Source organism: Syngnathus floridae, chromosome 12 (genome assembly GCF_059516105.1).
Source record: "Syngnathus floridae isolate MCC-2025c chromosome 12, RoL_Sflo_1.0, whole genome shotgun sequence".
Lineage (NCBI taxonomy): Eukaryota > Metazoa > Chordata > Actinopteri > Syngnathiformes > Syngnathidae > Syngnathus > Syngnathus floridae.
The window spans coordinates 14,070,708-14,090,889 of NC_142424.1; the positions used below are offsets into that span (position 1 = coordinate 14,070,708).

At 46.4% G+C, this 20,182-nt stretch overlaps 1 pseudogene across 1 annotated transcript; it reads right to left on the reverse strand.

Moving 5' to 3' along the window:
• Nucleotides 1–14: 14 nt before the first annotated feature.
• On the reverse strand, nt 15–17,398 carry LOC148390121 (janus kinase and microtubule-interacting protein 3-like; annotated as a pseudogene). Its single transcript, XR_015861839.1, has 17 exons — nt 15,804–17,398; nt 13,879–13,967; nt 9,427–9,456; nt 9,069–9,236; nt 8,880–8,956; nt 8,236–8,412; nt 5,669–5,911; nt 5,319–5,522; nt 2,415–2,519; nt 2,132–2,194; nt 1,947–2,045; nt 1,628–1,861; nt 1,442–1,507; nt 1,312–1,380; nt 1,158–1,235; nt 868–1,101; nt 15–788 (listed from the first exon to the last, which is right to left on the reverse strand). The product of XR_015861839.1 is annotated as a janus kinase and microtubule-interacting protein 3-like (transcript).
• Nucleotides 17,399–20,182: the final 2,784 nt, after the last annotated feature.

Here is a 20,182-nt window from a genome sequence, read left to right on the forward strand (position 1 = left end):
GCGGCTTGGCCAAACCTGTACTATACAACTTTATTTGTATAAAATTTTCACAACAGCTGTCACACAAACAAAGCGGGAAAAACCGAAGACGTGCGTGTTCCGCCCACGCTGGATTTATTTGCACCTTTGAAAAGACACCGTATTGCCGCAGATGTGGCAAAGAGTACTTTTGGGCATCTGAGACGGAAGGATGTCCAAAGCATCACGTCACCTGCTCTGGTAGGCATGGTGGTGGGACGTTGAGGTCAACCGCTTTGGGGTTGGCTGACTCTTTGATCGCAGGATGCCACACACTTGAAGACAGAAGCAGAAAAGCAGAGCTAAATGCAAAATGTACTCACCGGTGACTCCAATTTTTTTCCCCCCTGAAGAAACAGCTGGACGGGTGGCCCCGGCTGGCCAGTGGGACTCTTGTTATTCTGACCCTTTTTAGTGCGCGTTTGGGGCAACAACCGTTTTTTGTGGCGCTCTCTTCTGGTTCAAAAGTGCCCTGCATGTGAATTTGCTTTTCCTGCCTTCTGATTGGATGAGCGCCGGTGTGACGCGGTGCCTCTGTCACCGTGGCGGGGGGTATACGTTGGCATCGGAGCGTCTGCCAACGTCTGAGACCGGCTGGCAGTGTATCGGAGGTGTCGAGTGCGGTGCCGCTGGAGCTCACTCACCAGCTGGTGTTAGGGCCACAGAATGAAGGCCAAGGAGAAGAATAGAAAGAGAAACAGAAACTTCTCCTCCAATTGTTTGATTTGTCTCTTCTGAGCTTCGATGAATTCTTTCAGCTCTTTGTTCCTCTAGGACGGACAAATGGAAAGTGGCATTCAAAAGCCAGTAAGCGTGCAAGTAAGTGCCGGGCTGGCTTTGGGCCCTTACCTGTTGCGCGCTGTGCAGCAGATCCATTCTCTCTTGGAGGATGCAAGCGTCGCGCTCCCTCAACTCGCACATCAGGGCTCGCTTCCATTGGTCCACGGCGCTCCTAAGCTCTTCTCTCTGATCCGCCGTCAGCACGTCATTCACGCCAGCGTGGCTGGCTTTTTCGCCGTCCGTGGCGGGGCAGTCCCGCTGCGGTAGCGCCTCGTACAACATGGCCTCCAGCTCCAGGATCCTCTGGGCCGCAATCCTCGTCCATCAGTGGTCCGGCGGGAGATTTGAGGGCGGCTTACCTTATGAGCCTGGTCCATGGAACACTTCCTGAAGTCCAACTCTTCATCCAGTTAGCCCTTCTGCTTGCAGAACATATCCTAGCACAGCTCAAGGTCAGAATTGTTGGGGCACATTGCCGGAGTTCCCCTTGGCTGATGTCGCGTGTCTGTCTACCTTCTCACTTTCAATGTCCAACATCTTCTGTTGAAGTGCTGACTTGGTCACTTTGATGTATTCTAACCACTGAGGAAAGGCTGCTGTCACATAAGCAGAATGCGAGAGCGTGCGTGGACGTGCGCGTTACCTTCTCGGCTAGGGTGAGAAGGGTCCTGGCGTGAATCACGACCACCTGCTCCTCGTTGGTGAGATTCTGCAAGAGCCCAAAGGCACAGCGTCAACAAGCTTCTTTCAGCGCAAAGCCTTCCAAAAGTCACATTTGAGCCGCCGAGTCTCGTGGAGTGCGAACATAAGGAGTTCGACATACACTTACGGCGTTATAGCCCAGGATGTCCAGCTTCTTCATCAGATCACTGATGACGATGTCCGGGGGAAAGGCGCAAGGAGCAATGTAAGGTGTTCTGGGACCTCGGGTTAAGGTTAGGGTTGCGAGGGACGCCTTACCTACGCTCACGCCCTCGGCCTCGCAGTAGATCTGCAAAGGGCTGAGGCCGTCTGGGAAACGGACTTGCAGAAACTTCAAGACGGGGGAGCGCCACTCCCTCTCCTGAAAGGCAGAGGCATGCATCCGTCCGTCCGTCCGTCCGTCCGTCACATCTCTGGCCTCAACACGCTTGTGCGAGTCTTCCCACCTCCAGCTCCAGGATGCGGAACTCAAGCAGTTCGTTTTGGTCTCGGATATCCTGGATGTGCTCTTTCAGACGCGCTTCTTCCGCCTCCATCCGCCTGACCTGAAAAGACAGTCAGACCTCATCTGCGGGGCTTCCCGACAGGTGTGACGCCAAGCGACTCCGCCCAGCGCCTTTCTTTCCGTCACCTTTTCGGCCAACTGCTGATTGCTCTGACGCAGCAGCTGCTTCTCCTCCACCCACTTGACATTCTAGAAGAGACAAACGCGTGGACAGCTTTGGAATGTTGTGTCATTTTCATCCACAAATTCTTTGGTTGACTGGAAAATGACATTTGCTTTTCTCCGCATTTTCCCAGCCACGTTCGGGGGGGGGGGGGGGGGGGGTTGGTCCAGTAATGCCAGACGGATGAGTGACTGAAGAATGTAGCTATTTTGTCTGAGAAAAAGGTGTGCTCATTGATGAGCTTACCTGTCCTTGTTGCTTCAGCGCTGACTCCAGATCTGCTACTCTGCTTTGATAGTGACCCATTTCTACCATCAGCTTTTCTCTGGTCTGAAAGGAGGAGGAGGGAGGCTCCTCCTCCTCCTTTCAGACCAGAGAACACCCGAGGCTGGGTGAGAACGGGGAGGCTGCGACCCGGCCGGGGGTTGCGGGAAGGGGCGCCACCTTGATCTCCTTCTCGGCGTCGTAGTCCCCTTTCGCTGGTCTGGGCTAGCAGAGCGTAGGCTCGTTGCAGCGCTTGATATTCTTGCGTCAGCTGGCGGTAGCGAAGCTCCGCCTCTTCATGCACACACCAATGCAACACAGCACTAGTACCAGAATCAGTCAGACCGGCGACAAAGCACCCGCGACGCAAAGACGAGTCCGATTCCAGGCTGAAGAGGAATGTTTGGTGCCAATACGCTGGCAGAAATGGCGGGCTACCTCTTCGGGTTCCGTGTCGGGGGTTCTGTCGGTGTGAAAAGACAAGGACGATCCGTCCGAGTCCACCAACACGTCTTCGTCGTAGCCGTAAAATGTTTCGATGACCTGCGGGCGCGGAAGCAAACATCTCTCTGAACAAACTGAAGCGACACCTCACGATGAATCGACGAGAGGAACGATAGCGAGAAAAAGGCCATTTCATCTTGCGCAACACCAAGCAGCCGCAAACAAACAGACTCACCTTGCAGGACCTCACGCTTTGTTCCTCCTCAGAGATTCTCGACGTCGGTATCGTAGCAGCAAATCTCTCTCCTGTCGACACAAATAATCCGCCTTTGAGATTCTTTGGATGCAAAGGGAACGAACGGCTCCGGCGCAGAAACAAACGCGACTCACAATGACATTTCTGACATGAGCTCCTGTCTCCAGAGCCTGAAAAACACGTCACCGGCGATGATTGGAGGGACGCTCGTCTTTTCCAAAAGTGACAACTACAGGGTGTGTCAGGGTTTTCCAGATTATCTTTATCGTATCATTATGTTGCTTTGACTTTGACTGCAACCTGTAATAAATAATATTATTTATCCCTTATTTATCCCTATCGCTTATCCCTTCCTACACAAAGTCGTAAAACACCCCTTGCTATGTTTTGACTAGAGGTCAAGGGCTTCCTCTATTCAATCCACTCTTACACCCACCCTGTTTCTCTTAATTAAAATGCTCGTGCAGGAGCCGAGAGTCAGACTTCATTCGTACAACGGATGGACTCTCCACCTGCAGGTGTCCAAAAGAACTTACTTGTCTCCCGTGTGGTTCTTGCAAAATAAGTTGGAGCGAGCGCAACTCTAACAGGGTGCATTTTGCCACTAGCTGCCTACGGACAATGATGTCGCGCTCGCGGCTCATGGTTGACGGGCTGAGCAGCCGGGCAAGTCCGTCGTTTTCAGCGCACAGCGAGTGGCAAAGGCGCTGACAAAACGGGAGCTTTGAGCTGCTGAAAACGGCAAAACAAGTCTAAAGCGTGTTCAAACGCGTGCGCACAATGCTCCTGCTTGAAAGGTCGGAATTTAAGGGGCCAATTTTTTGGATGGCGGCCGCCGGCCAAGCTTTGGACGGAAAAGGTTTCCTGGCGACAGCGAGCGAGCGTGGCGCTGCCGTACGTGCACCGAGTCGCCTGCCTGAAGACCTTGGACAAGTCGTCGATGATGTGCCGCTGCTCCACAACTTGAAGGAACTCCATTTCACCGTCCTGCTGGCCGCAACCGCGGTCCAGGTCATTGAGCGAACTAGGCCTTCTCTGTGGAACACAAATGCAGTGGACTCTGTTGGCACGCCGCCGTTGTCCGCGTCGACTTACCAAGCTTGCCATCTCCTCGTTCTCCTGGGTGACAAAGCGCACTTTGTTTTCAAGGCGACACAGCACCAGCGAGAGTTCTTCATTCTTCCTGCTCAGGCGTTTGTTTTTGTACAGGAGTGGCAGAAACTGGCTTTCTGTTTCTCTCAGTCGCTTTAGCTGCAAGCATGAAGTGCGGGATGTGAAAGACGCACAACACGCGGGCCAGAACGTATCCATTCCTTTTGCATCGGTTTGAACGGAATCGTGGCTTTGGCTCCCAATAAAAGACATCTACCAGGCAACCGACTCGACGCGCCGCTCAACTAATAAGCAAGCGCAATGGGTGCCTCGCTGGATGGCGCGCATCAAACGTAGCGCAAACATTCAAGCGTGCCGTCAATAAATTACCAGTTCATTGCGCTCTTCAGAAAGCAGGGCGTTTCGATCCTCCAGGTTCCTGATGACTGCGCTGAGCTCAGCGATTTTCAGATGAAACCGTCGCGTGTCCCGATCCTCCTGAGACTGAAAACGCCCCGCAACACACACACACAAGCACTCGTTCAAAGTTCAAAACTGTTTTTGTGTTACCTTCCTCCAGCAACGAACTAAGTCATGCGTACTGCAAGTGTGTGATGAGGTGGCTTACGCAATGAAGAGGATTGCTAGTAGCGGCGTTGACCCCACTTCCAGGGTAGTTTAGGCCCGCCCTTTGGGAATCCCTCAGGGCAGCGATCTGCTGCTCGGCAGCCTGAGTCTGCAGCTGAAGGCGGTGGACGTGGCCGGCCCCAGGGCTTCATCCAAAACACTAACCGCTCTGTCTTTCAGCTTGATCTCATCCGTCTGGATGTACAAACGGGGAGCGCTCAGGCAGGCGGGCAAACTCATTTGCCAGAATTGTGACAAAAACAAAGAGAGCAACCGGCCAATTTTTTTTCTTGAATCGACTGGAACACCTTTGCTGTGACAAAAGCGAAGCGAGCAACCGGACATTTTCTTCTTGTGAAATAGAATAGAATAGAATGCCTTAGGTGTCATTGCACTGCAGGTATACAACGAAATTGGGAACATAGCCACGCACCGCGCATCTGATCAGTCCTACCAGTCGGCGGATCTCCCTCTCGCAGTCTCTCTTGGTTCGGCTCAGCTCCTCCCGATGCTGGTGATGAGCCGATCGGAGCTCGGCCGCTCGGGACTGCCAGGCCTGCTGGGCCGCTGCCAGGGCTTCTTCCGCGCTCCTGGTGGAGGCGACACCGCTCGGTCTCCCGACACCGCCGCGTCTCCTCCACCTCCGCCAGCAAAGCGCCCCCCCTCCTCACCTGAGCAGACATTGCGCCACACCGGGCCGTTGAGACCGCAACGGAGCGCCGCGACGCTTACTGGGGACAAGCTACACAATACGGTAGCGGCCGCATCGAAGCCCGACGTGGCGTGCGGATAGTCAGACACGGATAGAGCGGATCACCTTGTCCATGGAGCCGTCCCTCAGGCTGAGGACCAAGGCATTCAGTCGCTGGATCTCTCCATCTTTGATTTTGATCACTCTCATCAGCTCCATTTCATGCTGCCGCAGTAATGTCTCCCTGGTAATGGCTAACTCTTTCTGCTTCTCCTCATGGAGTTTGCTTTTGAGTTCCGTCATGGCGGCGGTGGCACGGTGGTGCTCCGCCCGCAGGTCCTGACTTCTCTCTCTCTCCAGACAGCTGACCTGACATGACTTAGACTTAGACTTAGACAAACTTTATTGTCATCTTGTCTGCACATGGTGCATACAAAACGAAATTCCGTTGCATACGTCTTACAACAAAGTAGTGATATTGCAGTTGAATAGAAGTAACATATCCTATGAAAATATATATATATACATATACTATATATATATATATATATATATATATATATATATATTAAAAATAAGTATAAAGTGCAGCAGTGATAATTATGCAATAGTGCAAGTAGGCAAAACAGTATTCAAGAGTGTGCAGAGGAATGCTAAACCATGTATTAAACTTCTATTTAAAGGGTTTATACAAGTTCAGTAAAGTTGGTAGTGCGAGATAGTGCAAGATAGAGGTCCGTAGTGTCATAAAGTACAGTTCTGTGAATGTGTGATGCAGAGTTCAGTTTAGAGCTCAACAGTTCTAGTGTTCAACAGTCTGATGACAGCAGGGAAAAAGCTGTTGCAGAACCTGGTGGACCTGCAGCGGATGCTGCAAACCTCTTCCCAGAGGGCAGCAGGGAGAACAGTCCATGGTGGGGGTGTGATGGGTCATTGATGATGTTACGGGCACGGGACATGCAGCGCTGAGATGAAATGTCCTGAATGGTGGGAAGAGGAGCCCCTATGATCCTCTCTGCTGTCCTCACCACTCTCCTCACGTTCTTCCAATCGGAGGCGGTGCAGCCTCCACACCACACAGAGAGACAGCTTGTCAGAATGCTCTCTATGGTGCTCCTGTAGAACGTCCTCATGATGGGTGGGGGCAGGTGGGCTCTCCTCATCCTCCGCTGTAAGTACAAGCGCTTCTGTGCCCTCTTGACCAGTGCCGTAGTGTTCATAGTCCAGGTGAGGTCTTCTGTGATGTGGACCCCCAGGAATTTGGTGGTGCTGACCACCTCCACAGCTGAGCTGTTGATGATCAGTGGAGCGTGGTGAGGCTGTTTTTTCCTGAAGTCCTCATTCAGGATCAGGCTGTTTTCTCTGCACCAGCCCACCAGCTGCTCCACCTCCTCTCTGTAGTCCAGGTCGTTGTTGTCTCTGATGAGCCCCACCACCGTTGTGTCGTCTGCTGACTTCACGATGTGATTGGTGGTGAACCTGAGGACGCAGTCGTGTGTCATCAGGGTGCACAGCAGGGGGCTCAGGACGCAGCCCTGAAGGGAGCCTGTGCTGAGGGTGATGACATCAGAGGTGTTCTGTCCGACCCGGACTGACTGAGGTCTGTTGGTGAGGAAGTCTAGCAGCCAGTTGCGAAGGGGGGTGTTGAAGCCCAGGTGTTCCAATTTTCCTACCAGATGCTGTGGGATGATGGTGTTAAACGCTGAGCTGAAGTCCAGGAACAGCCTCCGCACATGGGTGTTCTTCTCCTCCAGGTGAGCCAGGCTCAGGTGAAGAACGGAGGAGATGGCGTCCTGAGTGGAGCGGTTTTGCCGGTCGGCAAACTGGAACGGGTCAAATAATAGGGGGAGTCTGGAAACGATGTGACCTTTAAGCAGCCTTTCGAAGCACTTCATCATAACCGGAGTCAGTGCAACAGGCCGGTAATCATTAAATGAGGTGATTTGAGGTTTCTTCGGCACCGGAATGATGGAGGCAGTCTTAAAGCACGCCGGCACTGTGGCTTGGCCCAGCGAGGTGTTAAAAATGTCTGTGATGACCCCAGCCAGATGACTTGCACATTCCCTGAACACACGCCCAGGAATGTTGTCGGGGCCAGGGGCCTTACAGGGGTTGACTCTCCTCAGGGTCTTCAACACATCGGCGGAGTCAAGGCAGAGTACCTCCTCTTCCTGATGGGGGACAGTTTTAACTGCTGGAGTGCCGTTTAGTGCCTCGAACCTCCCAAAGAAGTTATTTAGACCATTTAGAAAGTCAGCATCAACTACACCCACCGGGGGGGGGAGGGTGAGTTGTAGTCTGTAATCGCCCGTATGCCTTGCCACATACTCCTGATGTTTTTGACGTCGTGGAAACGATCCTGAAATTTTCGACTGCGGTCTCGCTTCGCTATCCTGATGGCACGGTTCAAGTTGGCTCTCGCTGTCCTCAGTGTCTCCTTGTCGCCAGACTTGAAGGCAGAGTTCCGCGCTCGTAGCGTTTGACGTACCTCCTCAGTCATCCAGGGTCGTTGGTTGCCCCGGGTGATGATATTCTTAGTGGTGCTGACGTCCTCGGTGCATTTGTTGATGTAGGCTGACACAGTCATGGCACACGCATGTCTAATCTACATCGGGAAAACTGGGAGGGAGGGAGGGAGGCAGGCAGGGAGGCAGACAGGGAGGCAGGCAGTGTCTGTCTGTTGAGGTTTTCACCTTGTTCTTCTCCTGCTGAAGTTCTAACTGGACGTCCATCAGTTTGGTTCTCAGCTCGTCATTGGCGGCCTGAAGGGCGTCCGTTCGCTCCGCCTTGGCCCGCCCTGCCGGAGCTCGTTTGGACATCTCTTACTCGAGTCTCGCCCGGTCGTCAGTCAGAGATCACAACATTTGTACCTGGAGAGCACAAACGCAGCGCTGTTTTCCACTGGCTTCGAACTCAACTTCAATCGGTACCGTAACTTACAACATCATAAACATAGAACTAGCTTGACTTATTCATTGAATAAATGCATTTGGTTCTTCAAAACTGCATCACGCAACATAGCGTGACCGAGACGGCCGTTATCCACCTGCGTGAAGTTATTTGGTGAAATGAATGAGATGTTTAAGACACCATCGTTCTGTCTCTATGTAGATGAAGGGAAATAATCGATTGCTGAAGGTCCAAAGGTGTTGTGATAAACAAATAAACATATTAGTGATTAGTGACATATTTGTGATAAACATATTAGGCAGGATAATCACATATGTTAACGTGACTGCCCACACTGTATTTATTTATGGTTATTTGTTAAATCGAGTACTGTTAGACATGAAATAGGAAGTGTTTAACATAAATGGAAGACGAAAGGGGTACTCACCATTGTAGCTCCTGCTGGTCAATGATACGAGCCTCTTCTTGCAGTGGAAAACATACAGCCAACAAACACCGTGGAACCTAAAGGAATGAAATTAAACATTAACATTTATCCTCAACCAACATTCACAGATACAACGCAACGCAAACTACACAAACGTAAATCTTTTTAAACACAATGAGTTGTACTTACCGTGTACGCTCTAGACGGTCCACTTGCAAGCAGAAAATAAAGATATTTCTGTTGATAATCGTCGTGTTTGTATCCGGTGTCTCGCTCAAGGCCATTGCGCCCACAGATTTGAATTTTGGCGAGAGTTCAGCCTATTGACGTCATTTCCGCGGTGTAATACCCGCATATCTGAAACGGCAAAGTTAAGAGTAGAGTTAAATAAAGTTTTTAGTCAACGCAATAATTTACAACCGTTGACCAGTCGAAATAATCGTCGAAATTTGGCGTCTGTGGCTGGAAGCAGACGCCGAGTTCGACATTCCTCCCAAACGCCACACTCCCTCGCTTTTCAGGGCTAAAAAAAAACAGTTGTAATTACCTTGTACGCTCTAGACGGTCAAGTTGCAAGCTGAAAACAAAAATATTTGCCTTGTTAGTCATCGTGTTACTAACCGCTGTGTCTTGTTTGCCAGAATTGCCGCTTTCCTACTTCCTGTTGCAAGCCACGCCCACGGATTATAATTTTGCCGTGAGTTCCGCCTATTGACGTCATGTCCGCGTCACATGACTGCGACGTAATATTATCTAAAACTGTTTGTGCGGTATTGTGTTGTTCTGTGCGGTATTGTGTTATTCTGTGCGGCGTCGTGTTGTTCTGTGCGGCGTCGTGTTGTTCAGTGCGACGTCGTGTTGTTCAGTGCGGCATGGTGTTGTTCAGTAAGGCATGGTGTTGTTCAGTGCGGCATGGTGTTGTTCAGTGCGGCATAATGTTGTTCAGTGCGGCATGGTGTTGTTCAGTGCAGGATGGTGTTGTTCAGTGCGGCATGGTGTTGTTCAATGCAGGATCGTGTTGTTCAGTGCAGCATAATGTTGTTCAGTGCAGCATGGTGTTGTTCAGTGCGGCATGGTGTTGTTCAATGCGGCATGGTGTTGTTCACTGCGGGATGGTGTTGTTCAATGCGGGATCGTGTTGTTCAGTGCGGCATAATGTTGTTCAGTGCGGCATGGTGTTGTTCAGTGCGGCATGGTGTTGTTCAGTGCGACATAATGTTGTTTAGTGCGGCATAATGTTGTTCAGTGCGGCATAATGTTGTTCAGTGCGGCATGGTGTTGTTCAGTGCGGCATGGTGTTGTTCAGTGCGGCATGGTGTTGTTCAGTGCAGGATGGTGTTGTTCAGTGCGGCATGGTGTTGTTCAATGCGGCATGGTGTTGTTCAGTGCGGGATGGTGTTGTTCAGTGCGGGATGGTGTTGTTCAGTGCGGCATGGTGTTGTTCAGTGCGGCATGGTGTTGTTCAGTGCGGCATGGTGTTGTTCAGTGCGGCATGGTGTTGTTCAATGCGGCATGGTGTTGTTCAGTGCGGGATGGTGTTGTTCAGTGCGGCATGGTGTTGTTCAGTGCGGCATGGTGTTGTTCAGTGCGGCATGGTGTTGTTCAGTGCGGCATGGTGTTGTTCAGTGCGGCATGGTGTTGTTCAATGCGGCATGGTGTTGTTCAGTGCGGGATGGTGTTGTTCAGTGCAGGATGGTGTTGTTCAGTGCGGCATGGTGTTGTTCAATGCGTCAGTGCGGCATAATGTTGTTCAGTGCGGCATGGTGTTGTTCAGTGCGGCATGGTGTTGTTCAGTGCGGCATGGTGTTGTTCAGTGCAGGATGGTGTTGTTCAGTGCGGCATGGTGTTGTTCAATGCGGCATGGTGTTGTTCAGTGCGGGATGGTGTTGTTCAGTGCAGGATGGTGTTGTTCAGTGCGGCATGGTGTTGTTCAGTGCGGAATGGTGCTGTTCAGTGCGGCATGGTGTTGTTCAGTGCGGCATGGTGTTGTTCAGTGCAGGATGGTGTTGTTCAATGCGGGATCGTGTTGTTCAGTGCGGCATGGTGTTTTTCAGTGCGGCATGGTGTTGTTCAGTGCGGCATAATGTTGTTCAGTGCGGCATGGTGTTGTTCAGTGCGGCATGGTGTTGTTCAGTGCGGCATGGTGTTGTTCAGTGCGGCATAATGTTGTCCAGTGCGCCATAATGTTGTTCAGTGCGGCATGGTGTTGTTCAGTGCGGGATGGTGTTGTTCAGTGCGGCATGGTGTTGTTCAATGCGGCATGGTGTTGTTCAGTGCGGGATGGTGTTGTTCAGTGCAGGATGGTGTTGTTCAGTGCGGCATGGTGTTGTTCAATGCGGCATGGTGTTGTTCAGTGCGGGATGGTGTTGTTCAGTGCGGCATGGTGTTGTTCAGTGCGGCATGGTGTTGTTCAGTGCGGCATGGTGTTGTTCAGTGCGGCATGGTGTTGTTCAGTGCGGCATGGTGTTGTTCAGTGCGGCATGGTGTTGTTCAGTGCGGAATGGTGTTGTTCAGTGCGGCATGGTGTTGTTCAGTGCGGGATGGTGTTGTTCAATGCGGGATCGTGTTGTTCAGTGCGGGGTGGTGTTGTTCAGTGCAGGATGGTGTTGTTCAGTGCAGGATGGTGTTGTTCAGTGCGGCATGGTGTTGTTCAATGCAGGATCGCGTTGTTCAGTGCAGCATAATGTTGTTCAGTGCAGCATGGTGTTGTTCAGTGCGGCATGGTGTTGTTCAATGCGGCATGGTGTTGTTCAGTGCGGGATGGTGTTGTTCAGTGCGGCATGGTGTTTTTCAGTGCGGCATAATGTTGTTCAGTGCAGCATGGTGTTGTTCAGTGCGGCATGGTGTTGTTCAGTGCGACATAATGTTGTTCAGTGCGGCATAATGTTGTTCAGTGCGGCATGGTGTTGTTCAGTGCGGCATGGTGTTCAGTGCGGCATGGTGTTGTTCAGTGCGGCATGGTGTTGTTCAGTGCAGGATGGTGTTGTTCAGTGCAGGATGGTGTTGTTCAATGCGGCATGGTGTTGTTCAGTGCGGGATGGTGTTGTTCAGTGCAGGATGGTGTTGTTCAGTGGGCATGGTGTTGTTCAGTGCGGAATGGTGTTGTTCAGTGCGGCATGGTGTTGTTGAGTGCGGCATGGTGTTGTTCAGTGCAGGATGGTGTTGTTCAATGCGGGATGGTGTTGTTCAGTGCAGGATGGTGTTGTTCAGTGCAGGATGGTGTTGTTCAGTGCGGCATGGTGTTGTTCAATGCGGCATGGTGTTGTTCAGTGCAGGATGGTGTTGTTCAGTGCGGCATGGTGTTGTTCAATGCGGCATGGTGTTGTTCAATGCGGCATGGTGTTGTTCAGTGCGGCATGGTGTTGTTCAGTGCGGCATGGTGTTGTTCAGTGCAGCGTAATGTTGTTCAGTGCGGCATGTTGTTGTTCAGTGCGGAATGGTGTTGTTCAGTGCGGGATGGTGTTGTTCAGTGCGGGATGGTGTTGTTCAGTGCGGCATGGTGTTGTTCAGTGCGGCATGGTGTTGTTCAGTGCGGGATGGTGTTGTTCATTGCGGCATGGTGTTGTTCAGTGCGGCATGGTGTTGTTCAGTGCGGCATGGTGTTGTTCAGTGCGGCATAATGTTGTTCAGTGCGGCATAATGTTGTTCAGTGCGGCATGGTGTTGTTCAGTGCGGGATGGTGTTGTTCAGTGCAGGATGGTGTTGTTCAGTGCGGCATGGTGTTGTTCAATGCGGTATCGTGTTGTTCAGTGCGGCATGGTGTTGTTCAGTGCGGCATGGTGTTGTTCAGTGCGGCATGGTGTTGCTCAGTGCGGCATGGTGTTGTTCAGTGCGGCATAATGTTCAGTGCGGCATAATGTTGTTCAGTGCGGCATAATGTTGTTCAGTGCGGCATAATGTAGTTCAGTGCGGCATAATGTTGTTCAGTGCGGCATAATGTTGTTTAGTGCGGCATGGTGTTGTTCAGTGCGGGATGGTGTTGTTCAGTGCGTTATAATGTTGTTCAGTGCGGCATGGTGTTGTTCAGTGCGGCATGGTGTTGTTCAGTGCGGCATGGTGTTGTTCAGTGCGGCATAATGTTGTTCAGTGCGGCATAATGTTGTTCAGTGCGGCATGGTGTTCAGTGCGGGATGGTGTTGTTCAGTGCGGGATGGTGTTGTTCAGTGCGGCATGGTGTTCAATGCGGAATGGTGTTGTTCAGTGCAGGATGGTGTTTTTCAGTGCGGCATGGTGTTGTTCAGTGCGGCATAATGTTGTTCAGTGCGGCATGGTGTTGTTCAGTGCGGCATGGTGTCTTTCAGTGCGGCATGGTGTTGTTCAGTGCGGCATGGTGTTGTTCAGTGCGGCATAATGTTGTTCAGTGCGGCATGGTGTTGTTCAGTGCGGCATGGTGTTGTTCAGTGCGGCATAATGTTCAGTGCGGCATAATGTTGTTCAGTGCGGCATGGTGTTGTTCAGTGCGGGATGGTGTTGTTCAGTGCAGGATGGTGTTGTTCAGTGCGGCATGGTGTTCAGTGCGGGATGGTGTCTTTCAGTGCGGCATGGTGTCGTTCAGTGCGGCATAGTGTCTTTCAGTGCGGCATGGTGTCGTTCAGTGAGGCATGGTGTTGTTCAGTGCGGCATGGTGTTATTTAGTGCGGCATGGTGTTGTTCAGTGCGGGATGGTGTTGTTCAGTGTGGCATGGTGTTCAGTGCGGCATGGTGTTGTTCAGTGCGGTATCGTGTTGTTCAGTGCGGTATCGTGTTTCTCAGTGCGGTATCGTGTTGTTCAGTGCAGTATCGTTGTGTTGTTCGTATTGTGTTGTGTTGTTCGTAATGTGTTGTGTTGTTCGTATTGTGTTGTGTTGTTCATATTGTGTTGTTCATATTGTGTTGAGTTGTTCGTATTGTGTTGTGTTGTTCGTATTGTGTTGCCTTTAACACTTAGCCTCTAACACTTAGCCTCTAACACTTAGCCTCTAGCATCTAGAAGGTAAATAAATAGGAAGGAAGGACTCACCGGTGACGTCTTCGCCCACGTCCAAGCGTTGTACTTTGTATTTTCATCCTTCTGACAGTGGAAAACATAGCCAACAAACACCGTGGAACCTAAACGAATGAAAGAAAACTATCATTTGGCCACAACCAACATTCACAGATACAACACAATGTGACGTGCGGGGTTGAGGTTAAAGGTTGAGTGAAGGGCCCTCGTTTTAAACTACTTTTTTGAAAAGGATTGGGAACAAGTAAGACGTATTTAATTTATTTAATGGGAAGTAGTAAGAGCTATTGAATTTAATCTATGTATTATATTCTATTGTATTGTATTCTGTTGTATTCTTTTGGATTGTATTCACACTAACCCCACTAAAACTTCAGCCCACAAAAACTCGCCTCTGGCGCCTAGCCTCTGGCACTTAGCCTCTAACACTTAGCCTTTAACACTTAGCCTTTAACACTTAGCCTTCAACACTTAGCCTAGAAGGTGAATAAATAGGGTTAAAGGTTGAGTGAAGGGACCTCGTTTTAAACTACTTTTTTGAAAAGGAGTGGGAACAAGTAAGACGTATTTAATTTATTTAATGGGAAGTAGTAAGACTTATTAAATTTATTTAATCTACTTTTCTTCCCAGGCAAAATTTGATGTGCTGCAATTCCAAATTTCCAAAGTGAATGAAGGAATGAAGTCCTTTAAATTATGATTTTGTATAAATACTAGGCATTAACACAAAATCGACGTCACAAAATGGGCAGACTTTACTTGTTTGAAAAGGACTGGTTACAAGACAGACTTTTTTAATTTATTTAATGGGAAGAAGACTTATTTAGTTTAATTGATCTATTTTTGTTCCCTGGCAAAATTCGATTTGCTGCAATTCCAAATTTCCAAAGTGAATGAAGGAAAGAAGTCGTTTAAATTATGATTTTGTTTAAATACTAGGCATAGACACAAAATCTACGGCACAAAATGGGCAGACTTTACTTGTTTGAAGAGGACTGGTTACAAGACAGACTTTTCTGATTTATTTAATGGGAAGAAGACTTATTTAGTTTATTTAATCTATTTTTGTTCCCTGGCAAAATTGGATTTGCTGAAATTGTATTTTGCCAAATCTTGCCTTGAGACCTGATAGGAAGTATTAAACGCTTAGTTAAATCAATACAAGTTGGTAATAAGAGCGAGTAATGTTGGTTGAACCGATGAATGAAGGTTGAAAGCAATTTAAATTATGACTTTGTATAAATACTAGATATTAACAGAACATCTACTGCGCGAAATGGGCAGAGTTTACTTGTTTGAGAAGGAGTGGCTTATTCAAAACTAAGATTTATTTAATCTGTTTGTTCCCAGGCAAAATTGGATGTGATGCAATTCCAAATTTCACCACATGATGGTGCCCAATTTTGACTTCATAGGACATATTAAACACTTAGCTTGTTATTATGTTCAAGGTAATCAGATTTGTTTATTATTCTAATGGCCTCTTCAAAACTATTCTGGATTACTACTTTGGATCTATTCTACATTACTTGGCAACAACATACTCTGTAACAGATTAGGCAGTATAATCATATATGTTAACTTGAGAGTGCCCACACTCAATCTACTTATCGTGATGTGTTAAATCAATTACTGTTAGACATTATTTGTCTGATAATCTACCAAATCTTTGAATTGAAGAATTTGTGATTTAATTAATAGCTTGTTCAGGGTAATCAGACTTGTATATAATTCTAATGGCCTTCTTTTGAAAACTATTCTGAATTACAACTTTGGATCTTATATTACTTTGCAACAATCTACTCGGTGACAGATTAGGCAGTATAATCACATATGTTAACTTCAGTGCCCACACTGTATTTATTTATGGTTATTTGTTAAATCAAGTACTGTTAGACATGAAATAGGAAGTGTTTAACATAAATGTTATGGCTACTCACCATTGTAGCTCGCTCCTGGTCAATGATACGAGCCTCTTCTTGCAGTGGAAAACTTGCAGCCAACAAACACCGTGGAACCTAAAGGAATGAAATTAAACATTAACATTTCGCCTCGACCAATTTTCACACGTACAACGCAACGCGGCTACACTTCTGCTATTACAAACGTAAATCTCCTTAAACACAATGAGTGTTACTTACCGTGTACGCTCTAGACCAGGGGTGTCAAACTCATTTTTTTTCACGGGCCGCAATGTACTCATAGCTTCTTTCAGAGGGCCATTATGTATATATGTATACAAATAAATGTATGAGCATCTCGTATTATATACAGTAAAAGGTACAAAACAAACTGACAAATAACTCGTTTTCAAATCAGACGAGTAAAAACTGGTCAAATGTTGAAAAAAAAAGATATTATTAAAAATGAAGACAATTTGCAATTCTAGTAATGACACGAATTTGATGCACAATCTGTCATCGCGGGCCACATAAAATGATGTGGCGGGCCGTATCTGGCCCCCGGGCCTTGAGTTTGACACCTGTGCTCTAGACGGTCCAGTTGCAAGCAGAAAATAAAGATATTTCCGTTGATAATCGTCGCTGCTCAGTGGCTCACGGCCATCGCGCCAACAGATTTGAATTTTGGCGGAGGTTCGGGCAATTACGTCATATCCGCGGCACATGACTGCGACGTAATACCCGCTTATCTGAAACGGCAGTTAAAAGTAGAGTTACATCAAGTTTTCTTGGAACCTAAACGAATGAAAGAAAACTATCATTTGGCCACAACCAACATTCACAGATACAACACAACGTGCGGGGTTGAGGTTAAAGATTGAGTGAAGGGCCCTCGTTTTAAACTACTGTTTTGAAAAGGAGTGGGAACAAGTAAGACGTATTTAATTTATTTAATGGGAAGTAGTAAGACTTATTAAATTTATTTAATCTACTTTTCTTCCCAGGCAAAATTTGATGTGCTGCAATTCCAAATTTCCAAAGTGAATGAAGGAATGAAGTCCTTTAAATTATGATTTTGTATAAATACTAGGCATTAACACAAAATCGACGGCACAAAATGGGCAGACTTTACTTGTTTGAAAAGGACTGGTTACAAGACAGACTTTTTTAATTTATTTAATGGGAAGAAGACTTATTTAGTTTAATTGATCTATTTTTGTTCCCTGGCAAAATTCGATTTGCTGCAATTCCAAATTTCCAAAGTGAATGAAGGAAAGAAGTCGTTTAAATTATGATTTTGTTTAAATACTAGGCATAGACACAAAATCTACGGCACAAAATGGGCAGACTTTACTTGTTTGAAGAGGACTGGTTACAAGACAGACTTTTCTGATTTTTTTAATGGGAAGAAGACTTATTTAGTTTATTTAATCTATTTTTGTTCCCTGGCAAAATTGGATTTGCTGAAATTGTATTTTGCCAAATCTTGCCTTGAGACCTGATAGGAAGTATTAAACGCTTAGTTAAATCAATACAAGTTGGTAATAAGAGCGAGTAATGTTGGTTGAACCGATGAATGAAGGTTGAAAGCAATTTAAATTATGACTTTGTATAAATACTAGATATTAACAGAACATCTACTGCGCGAAATGGGCAGAGTTTACTTGTTTGAGAAGGAGTGGCTTATTCAAAACTAAGATTTATTTAATCTGTTTGTTCCCAGGCAAAATTGGATGTGATGCAATTCCAAATTTCACCACATGATGGTGCCCAATTTTGACTTCATAGGACATATTAAACACTTAGCTTGTTATTATGTTCAAGGTAATCAGATTTGTTTATTATTCTAATGGCCTCTTCAAAACTATTCTGGATTACTACTTTGGATCTATTCTACATTACTTGGCAACAACATACTCTGTAACAGATTAGGCAGTATAATCATATATGTTAACTTGAGAGTGCCCACACTCAATCTACTTATCGTGATGTGTTAAATCAATTACTGTTAGACATTATTTGTCTGATAATCTACCAAATCTTTGAATTGAAGAATTTGTGATTTAATTAATAGCTTGTTCAGGGTAATCAGACTGGTATATAATTCTAATGGCCTTCTTTTGAAAACTATTCTGAATTACAACTTTGGATCTTATATTACTTTGCAACAATCTACTCGGTGACAGATTAGGCAGTATAATCACATATGTTAACTTCAGTGCCCACACTGTATTTATTTATGGTTATTTGTTAAATCAAGTACTGTTAGACATGAAATAGGAAGTGTTTAACATAAATGTTATGGCTACTCACCATTGTAGCTCGCTCCTGGTCAATGATACGAGCCTCTTCTTGCAGTGGAAAACTTGCAGCCAACAAACACCGTGGAACCTAAAGGAATGAAATTAAACATTAACATTTCGCCTCGACCAATTTTCACACGTACAACGCAACGCGGCTACACTTCTGCTATTACAAACGTAAATCTCCTTAAACACAATGAGTGTTACTTACCGTGTACGCTCTAGACGGTCCAGTTGCAAGCAGAAAATAAAGATATTTCCGTTGATAATCGTCGCTGCTCAGTGGCTCACGGCCATCGCGCCAACAGATTTGAATTTTGGCGGAGGTTCGGGCAATTACGTCATATCCGCGGCACATGACTGCGACGTAATACCCGCTTATCTGAAACGGCAGTTAAAAGTAGAGTTACATCAAGTTTTCTTGGAACCTAAACGAATGAAAGAAAACTATCATTTGGCCACAACCAACATTCACAGATACAACACAACGTGCGGGGTTGAGGTTAAAGATTGAGTGAAGGGCCCTCGTTTTAAACTACTGTTTTGAAAAGGAGTGGGAACAAGTAAGACGTATTTAATTTATTTAATGGGAAGTAGTAAGACTTATTAAATTTATTTAATCTACTTTTCTTCCCAGGCAAAATTTGATGTGCTGCAATTCCAAATTTCCAAAGTGAATGAAGGAAAGAAGTCGTTTAAATTATGATTTTGTTTAAATACTAGGCATAGACACAAAATCTACAGCACAAAATGGGCAGACTTTACTTGTTTGAAGAGGACTGGTTACAAGACAGACTTTTCTGATTTATTTAATGGGAAGAAGACTTATTTAGTTTATTTAATCTATTTTTGTTCCCTGGCAAAATTGGATTTGCTGAAACTGTATTTTGCCAAATCTTGCCTTGAGACCTGATAGGAAGTATTAAACGCTTAGTTAAATCAATACAAGTTGGTAATAAGAGCGAGTAATGTTGGTTGAACCGATGAATGAAGGTTGAAAGCAATTTAAATTATGACTTTGTATAAATACTAGATATTAACAGAACATCTACTGCGCGAAATGGGCAGAGTTTACTTGTTTGAGAAGGAGTGGCTTATTCAAAACTAAGATTTATTTAATCTGTTTGTTCCCAGGCAAAATTGGATGTGATGCAATTCCAAATTTCACCACATGATGGTGCCCAATTTTGACTTCATAGGACATATTAAACACTTAGCTTGTTATTATGTTCAAGGTAATCAGATTTGTTTATTATTCTAATGGCCTCTTCAAAACTATTCTGGATTACTACTTTGGATCTATTCTACATTACTTGGCAACAACATACTCTGTAACAGATTAGGCAGTATAATCATATATGTTAACTTGAGAGTGCCCACACTCAATCTACTTATCGTGATGTGTTAAATCAATTACTGTTAGACATTATTTGTCTGATAATCTACCAAATCTTTGAATTGAAGAATTTGTGATTTAATTAATAGCTTGTTCAGGGTAATCAGACTTGTATATAATTCTAATGGCCTTCTTTTGAAAACTATTCTGAATTACAACTTTGGATCTTATATTACTTTGCAACAATCTACTCGGTGACAGATTAGGCAGTATAATCACATATGTTAACTTCAGTGCCCACACTGTATTTATTTATGGTTATTTGTTAAATCAAGTACTGTTAGACATGAAATAGGAAGTGTTTAACATAAATGTTATGGCTACTCACCATTGTAGCTCGCTCCTGGTCAATGATATGAGCCTCTTCTTGCAGTGGAAAACTTGCAGCCAACAAACACCGTGGAACCTAAAGGAATGAAATTAAACATTAACATTTCGCCTGGACCAACATTCACACGTACAACGCAACGCGGCTACACTTCTGCTATTACAAACGTAAATCTCCTTAAACACAACGAGTGTTACTTACCGTGTACGCTCTAGGCAAAATTGGATGTGATGCAATTCCAAATCTATCTGAAACGGCAGTTAAAAGTAGAGTTACATCAAGTTTTCTTTTTTAATCAACACAATCATTTACAACCGTTGACCAGAAAGAATCGTCGAAATTCGACGTCCCCCACAAACGCCACGCTCACTCGCTTTTCAGGGCAACAAAA